Raw genomic sequence first — 13,298 nt, 5'->3', positions numbered from 1 at the left:
AAACGAAATTATTTATTTGTCCATGAGCACGAGAATCATAATACGTATTATTATTATATTCTCGAAAATTCGAGATTGAGCCGTTCGAATAGTTTTAATTAACTTCCTATATCTGTAATAAGTTAATAACGGTTGATCTTTGACGAAAGAGGGGTTGCACAGACTCGTCCGATTAATTTATTCAACTTATTTACCGAGTCGACGTGTCTCGATAGAGAAAAGAGTGGTCAACGCTAGTGTGGTGCCGGAATCATAAACATTTTTAGTACATTAGTATGAGTGGACCGGACCCATACTTTCACTTAAGGTTATGTATGTAAACGCGCCTTAAGTATTACGGTCGAAATGACGTAAATACTAAAACGTGAGCGATTCTTAAAGCTCTCAAATAGAAATGTATCTTAACCGTAGTTAACTAAACGAGTGTTCCTAGCTTTATAAAAGTGTACATGATTTTAAATACTCTTAGCGCGCATTCTTATTCCAAGCATTTCTAATGAATTATATTAATGCCTACAAGTTTTTTTTTATTGTAAATTGAATAATAATTATTTTATGACTTATTACCGAAAACGAACAAACAAACTCATCAAATGAACTATTGAAATAATTAGATAATGAAATTTTGTTGATTGGCAAATAACCTGTAAAGTTTCACACCATGAAATTAATTCCACCGCTTGCATGTAGAGATTGTGCTGAAGTTTCAATTATATTGTAATAAGATTAATAATGAGTGACTCCTTTGCGGCAGAATGGGCAAGGGCACCCGAGCTTACGATATGCGACTGTCAGTTTCAAAGTCGAGCAAAGGAAATAAGGTGAGTATAATAATAAAATCGACAAATCTGAAAGTTTACCAGCAGCAGCACGAAGAAGCTCCCATATCAGATCTTATTGGCTTGCTTTTAAAATTAGCTAACAACAAATTAATTTGTTTTTGTAATAATTTTAATAAAATGAAAATCTTAAAAGTAAAGTCGTCGCGACAACAGAACAGTGTGTGCTGTTGGCTTAACAAATTATTTACAAACTAAAAACTTTTGAATAAAAATCTGAATATTTGGACAGTAAAAAAATATTTTCAACAAATCAAATGTACGCATTTTACGTTACATTTCAAATTTCGAATTTTAGGCTATTCGAATAAGGTTAGAAATCTTAAAAATAATATTAGCATAATTAAACCACAAAAGCGATTTCCGTTAACATTAAATAATGAAATAATTTATAAATAAACGTTCGAGCATGAAATACCGTACCGAAAGAATCTCATGTGAAGTTGAAGTTATGAAAAAAATGCTCATTGTACTATATGTGCTTTAACAACAAACAAAAATTTTTAATTAAAACTAAATTTTCTTTTTTATTGCTTACATGGGTGGACGGACTCATAGCCCACCTGGTGTTAAGTGGTTACTGGAGCCCATAGACATCTACAACGTAAATGCGCCACCCACCTTGAGATATAGTTACATTCTCAGTATAGTTACAACGGCTACCCTGCCCTTCAAACCGAAACGCATTACTGCTTCACGGCAGAAATAGGTAGGGCGGTGGTACCTACCCGCGCGAACTCACAAGAGGTCCTTCCACTAATAATCTTTCGCCGTGGAAGTCAATTGTGAACAATTGTTATTATAAGTACGTATTTCGTTAGAAAAATTGATACCCACCTGCGGGATTCGAGCACCGGTGCATCGCTAGATACGAATGCACCAGACGTCTTATCCTTTAGGCCACGACGACTTCAAACATGGGTCTGTTATCCCAGTTTCCTCTAACTGATGCTAACATTTCTCCGTCTGCCTATTGAGTAGTACTAGTACTATTGAGTAGGTCGTAGTAGTTGGGTTGAAGTCGCATTGAAGTCGCAGTAGGCATTGATAGGACTTTTAATAAACCGGACCTTTTAATAACCGGTTCCACTGTTCTGACAATACCGCGATCAAACCCGCAAAATTATAATTTGCGTAATTACTGGTGGTAGGGCCTCTTGCAAGTCCGCGCGAGTAGGTACCACTACCCGTTTTTTTACCGTGAAACAGTAATGCGTTTGGGTTTGAAGGGTGGGGCAGCCCTTGTAACTATACTTGAGAACTAGAACTTATATCTCAAGGTGTGTTGCGCATTTACGTTGTAGATGTCTATGGGTTTCAGTGACCACTAAGCACCAGGTTGGCTGTGAGCTCTTACACCCATCTAAACAATAAATAAAAAAAAAAACATTTGAGAAGGGTTGGATGATGATCATGAAACTTCATTGTCATCAGGTCTGACGTTATACGGCTGATTTGGATCAAAAGCAACATTGTCTTCAATCATACGGGTAATTGTATACACAAAGAAACGCTAATTACCTCAATCTTTTTACAAAAACAATTAAGAATTCTGGCGCAACTTGATATCGCGACATAGCTTCCAAACTTAGAAAGGTCTAAACCTGTTTTGGTTTTGTAGGCGTCCACAAATATTTGTATGCGACTTGTGAATGAACCCCGAGGACTTTCTCTCCGTTCAACTGATTCTCTAACAGGTGTCGGTACACCATAGCATAGACGGTTTAAATACGTTTTGTTGTATGCCGATGCAGAAGGATTGGGCATTTTCAAAGTTTTCTTACTTCAAACACAGTAAAAACTAGTTGCAAAACTCCCATTGTGGTCGAAAGAAACAATTCGCGTGAGTGCGAGTATACGTAGTGTGAAAGGTTTTTTTTTAATGATTGAAAGATTACTGGTGGCCCGGGGGCCTTTCCAGCTTCACCAGGACAGGAGGGCGAGCAAATGCTCAGCCAGGAGGGGTGGGATTTGCTAACAACTGCCCGAGCGCCTCCGATGGAGACCTAACAACTCAAGAGCAATTGCTTCGCGAATGAATCTAGTGTGAAATGTGTTTATGACTACATTTAGTTGGCTCGCTGAAAAATGTCAACAGCCGAGTGGAAGCTGACTGTTAGTTATTCGTAAAAATGAATCCAGATTTGTTTCAGTGGTATTCGAGGTCCATGGATTTTTTTTATTGCTTAGATGGGTGGACGAGCTCACAGCCCACCTGGTGTTAAGTGGTTACTGGAGCCCATAGACATCTACAACGTAAATGCGCCACCCACCTTCAGATATAAGTTCTAAGGTCTCAAGTATAATTTTATTATGTATATGCGTTTTTTATCCATTTTAACCGTTTCTAACCTTAAAGGTAGGTTTATGATGGAATGCAGAGTATTATTAACACATTATAAGTGACACGCGAATACATTTCATGAAACGATTGCTAATTCATAAACTTGACGTTTGAGACAGCGAATCTTATTAGGGCTTTATCAGAAAAATATAACATGTAGACCATGTAGTTATGATAGACAGCAGGTTCTCTCTGCACCTGGCTTTGCTAACCACTCACGATCAGGTAGGCCGTATGCTCGTCTGCCAACAAGAGCAATAGAAACAGTTACTCATTTACAAAAAAAAACACCTCATAAACATTAACATCATAAATCGAATACGCAGTATCTCAGTATATCTTAATATTATGTATATTGAAGCTTTACATTATAACAAGTGTTCCAACGAACAGTACCATTGGTAACTCGAGTGCTTGTAATCAACGGTAGGTAGTGACATAAAATATTAAGGACAAAATATATAAATGAAAATAGTATGTAACGTCTATTTAATGTCAATAACATACATTTTTATTCTCAAAAGTTCAGACGATTTATTGTAAACCGAAAATTTTACTAAGCCTGCAACATAGCCACCCATAAAAAGCGCTGCTACAAGCTTGCACTCACAAACTGCGGCTCTGCTTGCACTAAGGTCAACGTATTCGCAAACAGACTGACACCGTTAGATCAATCGTGTTAAACTAGTATTTGCTTCCTTCAAAACTGTAATTGGATGTCGGCGTCCATCATTAGGCCAAATTAACGTTATCCGTGTTCTATTTAACTGGCTGATTTGTCGCCAAAGATCAAGCCGTGTTGGCTTCTAATCAAATATTCCGTTCAATACTGGAAACTGCTGTAGTAACAGTTTTAGCGCATTTTACATATTGATGCTATACGTACTTTGTCGATTTCGCAAGAATATGAAAACTAAAATGATTTCACACGAGATCCTAGATTATCCATACTATATAATAATATATTCTTGCAGAGTGATTTGCGATTAAAGCAATTATTTATTATAATGGCTCTGTAACAAACAACCTATTTTAAGAATTTCATAAGAAATTATTTTCTTCGGATTTACCTAGTCAGGTCATAAATTCTGTCACATGTTTAATGTAAAATAATTGAAACAAGTTTATTCATTATGTAACCATTCATATACTAAAATGAACTTAACAAAACATAGATTCTTATGACACTAAAGTTAATTCAAAATGACCTCCGTGATTTTGAATACAGGCTTTCAATCTGCGCGGCCAGTCGTCTATCGCAGCACGAACGAGGTCCATGTCAATATCGGCGGCTGCCTTAATCAAGGATGTCTTGAGTGACTCCAAATTGGGATGAGGCTTTGAGCACGCCTTTTCCTCCAAGTGTTGCCATATCTTGTAATCTAACGGATTCAAATCTGGACTGGAGGAGGGCCAGTCTTCGTGCCGGATGAAGTCGATTTCACGCGCCGCCAGCCAGTCTTGTGTGCTCTTCGCTCTATGAGCTGGCGCCGAATCTTGTTGGAATACCCAGTGCCTGTTATTGAACATGGTATGAGAAACAGGCTCCACAAGGTTCGTCAGGACTGTATTTTGATTCACAACTGCATTCGTTTTCACACCTTTCTCACAAAAATGTACCTCTGTTAAGCCCCAATAAGAAACTCCCAACCATACCATGAGCGAGGATGGAAAATGACCTCGTTGGACACGCGGAGTACGGTTGCTCGCTTCTTCACTACTGTGTGCGTACACCTTATCATTTTGTTTGTTGTAGCTCTCTTCTACGGTAAAAAATTTTTCATCCGAAAAAAGAATTTCCCGAAATTTTTTTCCCGCGTACCGCTTCAACAAAGCGCGGCATCTCTTCAGTCTCAGGTCCATTAGACGAGCATTCAAACGATGTCCTGTTTTTCTTCGATATGCCCGAAGCCCTAAGTCTTCATTTAACACCCTTTTCACCGTTGTTCTGCTTAACCCCATCTGAAGGGCCAACAGTTTCTGCTTACGTTTGGGATTTCTTTGAATTCGCGCCTTCACAGCTTTTATCACTGCTGGAGTCCTAACAGACCGAGGGCGACCACTTCTTGACCTGTCATCTACACTAGAGTCTTCATTGTATCGTTTGATGGTACGATAAACGAATCTTTTGGTTATATTCAAATTTTTCAGTATGTTAAAAATTTGAATTGGCGCGTAGCCGCAACGATGCAACGCAATAACTGCAACACGGTCTTCTTTAAGCGTCCACTCCATATTTAAAAATGAGTAAAATTCTAAAAGTATACATTTTTTATTTTCATGAACAATTCGAAATTCGAATTCAATAAACTTTTTTGTGGCCAGCATTCTAAAAGAAAAGTTTTTACTGTGTGACAATACTTATGACCTGACTAGGTATTAGTGTCGTAGACAAAGTTAAAGTTATTTTTACTTCGCGCTTTTCATTCGCATTTTTTATTGTTATTACTACCGAAGATTTTACCTTTTTAATAATACATAAAAATTGACCCGTCCACGTAAGGCAAGCACATTCTACTTTCATTGATAAAATATATGTTTATCACATAAAAAATTTTAATCTACCCAACTTTTACTGGCCGTTATATTATAATTGAAATGTTTTATGTAACAGCTTTCTAAGAATTTGTTAACATTTGTCAGTGTTTGAATATAAGTCAAAGATTTGTGTACCTACTTTTAAACAGCTCATTAATTATCAATTCACTCGACTTTAAGTTACGTAAAATGTTACGACATGAAAAAACAAATGAGTTTTAAGGACTGTATTTTTAACAGCTAAATTAATACATTCACTTTCTAATAAGCCAAATTTTTACACTATTATTTATAATATTAAATATTAAATGACAATTGAATAACAAAAAAAACAAATTCAATGCGCAAAAAATTCAAAGAATACAAATTCGAAACCTAAAATTTAAAATCGATAAAGGATGGGTTGAGATCTGATAAACTAGCTCGTAATTACGCCCGCTCACCTATGACCCGCCACTCGCGTGTATGAGGTTGAAGTTTTAATTGTTCCATCCTTCAAACCAGAAGACATGCCTGCAAAATCGTCGAAAGTACAAATTTTCGAGCACGATTCTTAGTGCGATCATGCTAGGATGCACCAATACCTTCTCAAGACGTAGTCTCCTAGAAGGAATTGAAAGAAGAGGAGATGACCTCGATCTTCCTCTTCTCCCTCCCGTTTTAGAGGCACCGAAGTCGGACATAACCTGGTCTATTAACCCCCTCGACCATATATCCATAAATAGGTTCCCCAGCGATAAAAAAGGATATACCAATTATCTCCGTCGGACTGAAATACTTCTTATATTTGTATATTCTTCAAGTCTACGACTACACGATTCACTCATTTCATTCATTAAACGATTTAGTTATATTATGTTAGCTTGCTAGGAAATTAAACAAAAAAGACATCCGTGAACACATTATCTAAAAAAATGTAATTCCAATGTAACTGTAATGTTCTAACATGGCATCTTAGGACTGTGTTTAAATACAGGCGCACAGGTAATGGGCGTATTGTTATCTGTATAAACTTGTATGTGTTTGTATATGTACTTTACATTTCAATGCACCTACCATTATATACTCTGCACTATCTTTGGCTGACTGGTAGAGAGTGTCTTAAGCATTAAGTCCGCCAATTTAAATATGTAAATACGTGCAGTGAAATAAATAAATAAAACTACCATTAATTAAAGAATCGCAATCTCTCCGTTGTCTCCAACAGCCCTTTTAAAAGTCGTAAAATTTAAGTCAATTTAATTAAATCGGCTTAGTGATATCGATAGAAATGGCCGAGAACCAACGGGCGCCGTGAACTCGCCTGGCCCACAAATGCGACCGGTTGCGCTGTGGTTACTTTCTTTAGTTGTCACTTCCGCCTGCCGCGGGCCTCCACGCAACCGGCACAAGGACTCCTGCAGCCCACTTACAAAGGAGGTGGCAGTTTCGCTTCGTTACGTTACATTTAATTATTACTTTTATAGGGTCTAAGTTTAAAAAAAATATGATGTGACGTTTTGATTACACACCACTATATTTTGATTACAAATAAAAAATTTATCTCGTTTCATATTTGCAACGTTGAATACGATTATGTTTTAAAAAAAATACCGTAAATATGTTAATAAATTATCCGAATCAAAGCCTAATTTAAATGTTGGTGAAATTTTAATAATGATTTATTGTTCATTAACATTACGTATATATATCCAAAAACACACAATCACCATTTCCTACATTGATCAGCAACACTTTTATATACTTATTTTAATTTTTCCTAAAATAATTGATATTCATTTCGAAGGATGAAAGGCTATTCGGTTTAAGCGACATTTTTGTTTGTATTTTTTTTTCTTTGTAATTTTTTTAGATTCGTATAAACATTTAAACACATGTTGTTTATTTTAAATTTTCGGACGTTTTGAAAGTTTTTATTTTTTAAGGATTTGAAGTTTTTATGAATTTTAATTACAGCTTCTATTCTATATTTGTTTCTATGTTCTATATTTGTTGTGAAAAGCTCACAGCATAATAATATGTTGTAGTAAGTTGACGTTAAGCCTATAGTTATAACAGTGTTGATGCCAACACACAGCTATTTCAATATATTCGAATATGTTGTGAATTTTCAATTAGGCAAATTCATCAAATGTTGAAAATTTTTTACATTATTGTAAACCCGTCGGAACGTAAAACCCAATGAACTATAAGAACGCATTAGAAATTTTTCCTTCAATTTACTCAGAATTGCTTTCGAATGAAAGTTGTATAATGCCGTCATAATGAATTCGTTATAAACTTGAATGTTGCGATTTTTGTGTTTCATTTTCTCAATTTATACGCAGTCAAAGGTTATTGATTCAGTAGGTGATAGATGACAAAGCAATTTGGAAAGTAGTCATAAGTAATTTTAATTTAATTAATAATAATTAAATAATCAGGAAAACACTATTACCTATTGGGAAATATTAAAGAATATTATTTTAGTAAATAAAATTTAGCGATTGTCACATTTTTACACGTCAAGCCTCCCACTAATCGCTATAACTTGATGTCATACATGGCTAATGGAATTGTGATCTATGTAGCTTTGTAGTTAATTTTAGCCTCAAATGACGTCACAAATATTGAAGTAGCGTTGATCTAAGATTTGTAGAGTCCCCGCGAAATAATAATAAATAGTTAAGCATTCGCATTGTTGGTACATTAGCTATTGTTGCAGTACCTTGTTGTGAAAAAAAATTACCCCAGGAGGGCTTCTTTCCCGTTCAGCGGGAGGGAAAACCCTCCGTGCCTCCAAGTAATCGGAGGAACAACGATTGCCAAGACAAAGGGGGCGAGAGCACAAGCTACGAAAGGGAGAGGGTCAAAACAGCGCCGGGTAATTTTTCAGCAGGAAACAGGCTGACCTAAGGACTTGGAGGAAGCGGAAGACGGTCCAACGACCGGCAACTTCCGCCCCTTCCAACTCCTCGGAACCGATCTATCAGACTGATCCCCAGCATAGGGCGTTCCATTGCTAGCTATACAATGTCCATTCTGTAGTTAGTCTCAATATTAAGGGTCCACGTTTTTGTTAATGTGAGTAAAATACATTGATTGTAAGTCTTATCTTGAGATATTGTGGGATGTTTTTTGAATTTGAATTTAATTTCTTAGGTAAACAGTTCTAACTTAGGGAAAACCGTTTGAATTATACTGAGGCGTATCCATAATCAAAATGTCGTTTTTGATAAGTAAAAAAATACTGGGGACATTTTAAAGTCATTAAATTTTTTGGTATTAGTACTAGTAGATTCAGGAACAATACACAAGTCTTCAATCTTTTCACGTATTAGACATCAACGCGCTTTAAAGCTTTACGGCAAAGCATGCCAGCCTGAATTATTCTTGTTCTACTGTGACACTAAGAATACTGCTTATAGACAATTAATAACACTATACTTCATTCTATAATTCGATTAAGTCCATACTTATATTTAGTTCCGAAAATGAATTTACTTTTTGGTAATGCTACGCCATCTAGTGACCACTGGAGACTTTAAATTCCCATCCAAATTCATGTTGTAGACAACCATTGCATTTACAGAAAAAATCGAAAGGTGTAACATTTAATCCGACAGACGATAGATGTCGTTAGTAGTAGGTAATAAAACTCAACAGTAAACTCTAATACACTCGATTCTAATTACATAGAGTTATGAACTAACAAAGTAATTTGAAGTATCAAATAAAAATATCAGGGGCTTAAGAAAACTAATAGTCAAAGGCCATAATCACTACGTCCTCAAGATTTAAAGGTATCTTGTGTGTTAATCTTTTGTTTTTTGTTAACATTGTTATTGACCTTTCATTTTTTAATGGCTTAAAGAAAACCTGTATCAGGTTTTTTTTTCACAGAAATACTGAAGATCGTCAATAGCTAACAAATAACAAAAAAGAAGATCAGTTAAATAAAAAAAGGTACGGCTTTCTCAGTACCTATACTGAGAAATGAATATTATTGTTTGCGACTTATAATCAGTATTCAGTCAGTAAATATTGCTACGTTTACCATTCAGTTACAATTCCTTCACACTTTGCATAATTGTTTCCAATTTGTCCAGGACAAGAAATAAATCGAAAACCCTAGCTCATGTAGGAACCGGTCATTGCATCGCCATATACACATTCTAAAGGAACTAATCCAGTCACATTCTTTTGGAAGCTACTGGTAGAAGCAACCAACGCACTGGTCTCCATACTCATCGAACTCGTCGACGATTTCAACGTGAATCCTAGCTCATAGTATCAGCCCACTGAGTATCTTGTTAGATCGGATTCCGATCCGGTAGTAGGTTAATTTAGGAAGTAGCTACCCCTGAGCTATTAGGTCTCGTTCGTAGACGCTCGGGCGACTGTTAGCAAATCCCATCCTCCTAGCTGAGCCTTTTCTCGCCCACCTGTCCTGGTGAAACTGGCCCCTGAGCCAATAGCAATCGTTACAATGCAATCGAAACTTCGACCACATATCTCATAGCTGAGGCGACAGTAGGCGGACATGTGGCTCTAAACCCGGAACCTTGATAAGTAAGCTTAGCGTAGGATGCTCACTTGCCGTGTGACAAGTGTATTGAGAACTAAATGAACAGTACTGGTGCCGATTTTGAATCCGAAAACCACAAAAATCAAGTTTGATATATTAACAAATATTTTAAAACACGCAATATAAAACAAATTAATAAGCAGCAGTCTTTCCTCATCAAACTCGTCGATTGCGACTAAGAGTTGGAAGAACGAATTAACCCATAGACACAGCCCACTGAGTTTCTCGCAGGATCTTGTCAGTGGCCCGCGATTCCGATCCGGTGGTAGACTGCGAAGCACTGCTCTTGATAGGACTAGTGTTGGCAAATTCTCTCAGGTTGAGCCCGTGAGCTCACCTACCCGTCTGGACGTACTCGGAATAGGCCCTAAGAGTACCAGCGAATAGGTATGAAAAAAAATAATAGCAGTCAACAATCTCATGTGAGCCTTTTAACTTGCCTTTCCATGAAGTCCGATTTATCGAGTACAAAATATACATTTACAAAATAAAAATTTTGTACTCGATAAATCTAAAGCTAAAAGAATGAATACAATTTTTTTTGTTTGTATCTTTGCATACAGGGTGTATTGAAACTGTCCTAGAAACAAAGACATGTGCCACCAACAAGAAAAAATAAAAATACTGAAAAATCAGTATCTATTTTTTTTCATATATCCTCTCTTAGCTTCCTCAAAAAAGTTGTAGTCACACGATACGCCATATTAGTTTACGCATTGATTGGAAGTATCGGCTTCAAATAAAATCTTTAGACTATATAAATATTATTTATTTTTTGTCTTTGCTGCAAACTAGACAAATTTAACTAGCGCGGTATTATGCGCAAAGTTTTTTTTATTTATTGCTTAGATGAGTAGACGAGCTCACAGCCCACCTGGTGTTAAGTGGTTACTGGAGCCCATAGACATCTACAACGTAAATGCGCCACCCACCTTGAGATATAAGTTCTAAGGTCTCAATTATAGTTACAACGGCTGCCCCACCCTTCAAACCGAAACGCATTACTGCTTCACGGCAAAAATAGGAAGGGTGTTGGTACCAACCCGTGCGGACTCACAAGAGGTCCTACCACCAGTAATTACGCAAATTATAATTTTGCGGGTTTCATTTTTATTACACGATGTTATTCCTTCACCGTGGAAATCAATCGTGAACATTTGTTGAGAACGTATTTCATTAGAAGAATTGGTACCCGCCTGCGGGATTCGAACACCGGTGCATCGCTCAACACGAATGCACCGGACGTCTTATCCGTTAGGCCACGACGACTTCCAAGGTAAAGTGACGCAATTTACTTTGTAATTGTAGGGAAATTGAAAATTAACTGAAGCACGGGGTCAACCGTCTCGGGGAAATACCTACCCTCTCCGGCTCTATATTTTACATTCTATTGCGGGCTCACAAACTATAAACTAACAAAAATGTCATTAATTTATTTCCTTAGTCAACCAGTCAATTTTGCGTAATTACTGGTGGTAGGACCTCTTGTGAGTCCGCACAGGTAGGTACTGCTACCCTGCCTGTTTTTGCCGTGAAGCAGTAATGCGTTTCGGTTTGAAGGGTGGGGCGTCCGTTGTAACTATACTTGAGACCTTAGAACTTATATCTTAAGGTGGGTGGCGCACTTACGTTGTAGATGTCTATGGGCTCCAGTAACCACTTAACACCAGATGGGTTGTGAGCTCGTCCACACATCGAAGCAATAAAAAAAAGTTATCCGTAAAATTTGCTTGAAATGCACGTTTTTATCTTTAAATTTATTGCCCCTGACTGTTCCCTGATGGTGACCGGTGCTTGAAGAGCCTAAAGGCACCGAAAATGAATCCGCAGTTCATGCAATCACCCTTGTGACATGAGGTCGAAGTCTTAAATACGATTTGATTGTCACCATTTTCAAACCGCTTCACCGCTTCCTGACAGAAACACAATAGTGGTGCTAATAATAACACAAATTTTATAAATTTTAGGGGTTTGATTTTATTACACAATCTTATTATTTCGTCACGCTATTAATCACGTGTTAGATACTCGATTTTTATTTTATTTTTATAAGCAGCCTAGTCACACGGATACAGGGCGTTGTTATCCTTTAAGCCACGACGGCTTTTACGCAATAGAGAAAACCCGTCCCATTTACAAATAAACCAAGATACAACCTTTACACATAATGTTTGTAGACGTAAACAGTAGTCGGTTATTTGTAATCGAGGAGGCATTAGCATCGTCAGCCGTCATGTGACCCACGAACAACTACAGCCTTGACATTTCCCGATGAGGACGGCGCGATGCCGCAACCGGTCGCGATTTTCACGATAGCGTTGTACTGTTTTTTTTTTTATAAATAGAAAACGAATCCCATTTTTTTACAGGTGAGCAGCATAAAAGCTCACGGTATTCTAATAATAGCTGCACTTCAAACTTCTAGATCCTTCAAAACTAAACAACACTAACTTAAGTGGAAACTTAAACGACAATGGGCAGACAAGGTCATTACTCATTTCCGAGCCCATAGACATCCTAACTTAAATACTATCCATCTTGATATATGAATTTACAGATGAGCATAAAAGCTCACGGTATTCTAATAATAGCTACACTTCAAACTCCTAAAGCCTTCAAAACTTAAACAACACTTAAAAAACAAACTAAACTAACTTAGTTAACAAAACTTAAGAAAAACTTAGATGACAATGGGCAGATAAGGTCATTACTCATTTTCATTTCATCTTGACACATAAAGTTAAAAGCTCAGTGGTATCGCATTACGAGTGTCACACCTCTCAAACCGAAACACACTGCATCATCAAGTCAAAATCAGGTATACTTAGTACCTAGTGATATCTACAGATACAGACTTACAATACGTCGTATCACCGGCGTTTAGGTAATCATCTAAGTTTTAAGATTTAAATTTCTTATATAAAATAAATTTCTTGAGTATCAATAAAAAAATATAATCTATACTTTTATAAATCAGTACATAGAATTATTTTGTATCTTATGGTGTTTC

The sequence above is a fragment of the Bombyx mandarina genome, chromosome 17 (assembly GCF_030267445.1).
Source record: "Bombyx mandarina strain Sakado chromosome 17, ASM3026744v2".
Taxonomy (NCBI): domain Eukaryota; kingdom Metazoa; phylum Arthropoda; class Insecta; order Lepidoptera; family Bombycidae; genus Bombyx; species Bombyx mandarina.
Note: the sequence above shows the minus strand (reverse complement) of the source record.